This window comes from Pipistrellus kuhlii, unplaced genomic scaffold, assembly GCF_014108245.1.
Source record: "Pipistrellus kuhlii isolate mPipKuh1 unplaced genomic scaffold, mPipKuh1.p scaffold_m20_p_16, whole genome shotgun sequence".
In the NCBI taxonomy this organism is placed as follows: Eukaryota; Metazoa; Chordata; class Mammalia; order Chiroptera; family Vespertilionidae; genus Pipistrellus; species Pipistrellus kuhlii.
In genome coordinates, this window is record NW_023425471.1 from 3,805,617 (window position 1) to 3,807,116 (window position 1,500).

Here is a 1,500-nt window from a genome sequence, read left to right on the forward strand (position 1 = left end):
AGGTAGCCTTTCATAAGGCAGAATTTTAAAGAAATTCTGACATATTCTACAAAATGAATGAACCCGAGGACATTTGCTTAGTGAAATAAGCCAGTCACAGAAAGACAAATATGGTGTGATTCTATTATATGAGGTTCCTGAAGTAATCAAACTCAGAAAGAGTTTGGTTGCCAAGGGCTGGGGGGAGGGGAGAACGGAGAGTTAATGGACACAGAATTTGTTTTGCAATACGAAGAGTTCTGGAGATCAGTTGCACAACACCGTGAATGCACTTAACACTTCTGAACTGTACACTTCAAAGTTAAGATGGTCAAGTTTGTGTATTCTACCACAAAGACAAGTTTTTAAATTTCACAGTCCCATCATTCTATGGTCTATATCCAATGACCACATTTCCAGTTCTTATGAAGTCAAACTTTTCCAGCCCAATGGGGTTATTTGAATTAGGACCCAAATAAAAACCACAAGTTGCAATGCATTGTCTCTTAAATCGCTTTTATTTTTTTAAAATATATTTTATTGATTTTCACAGACACGAAGAGAGGAGGATAGAAAGTTAGGAACATTAATCAGCTGCCGCCTGCACACCCCCTACTGGGCATGTGCCCGCAACCAAGGTACATGCCCTTGACGGGAATGGAACCGAGACCCTTCAGTCCGCAGGCGGACGCTCTATCCACTGAGCCAAACCAGCTAGAGCTTAAATCGCTTTTAATCTATAATTCCCCCTTCTCCCCTTCATTGCAATTTATGCGAATAAACAACGTCTTTGGTCCTGTGGTTTCTCCCAGCCTAGATTCTATGTTGCCTGCATCCCGTGGTATCCTTTAACACTCCCCTCCAGCCTCTGTATTCCCAGTAAATTGGTATTTGGACCTAGAGGCTCTGGGCTAGGTTTTTTTTTGTGTGTGTGTGTGTATGTGTGTGTGTGTTTTTTTTGTGTTTTTTTTTTTGGGGGGGGGGGGGTGAAAAGGCTAGTTTTGATTCAATCTCAGAAGGAAGCTAAATATATCCAAGTCGCTGAAACCGGTTTTGCTCAGTGGATAAAGCGTAAGCTTGTGGACTGAGGGGTCCTGGGTTCGATTCCGGCCAAGGGCATGTACCTTCGTTGTGGGCACATCCCCAAGGGGGGTGGGGGTGTGCAGGAGGCAACTGATGGATGTTTCTAACTCTCTATCCCTCTCCCTTCCTCTCTGTAAAAAATCAATAACATATTATTTAAAAAAAAGAGAGAGAGAGAATCCAACTCCACGGTCCGGTCCAGCAGGACCTGAAAAGGCAAAGCTAAGCCACCCCAGGCGCTCAGAGCGCCGAAGCCACCGGTGGCACGGCCGGGTCGGCCCTGCCAGGCGGAGACGCGGGCCAGGGGGCGCGGCCAGCGCCGTGGGAAAAGCCCTTTGTCCGCCTTCTACGCGCGCGCCAGCTCACGACACGCAGAGCCGGGGGCGGGGCCTCGGCCGGAAGTGACACGCGCGCGCCGGCGTCCGAGCTGTCATAGAG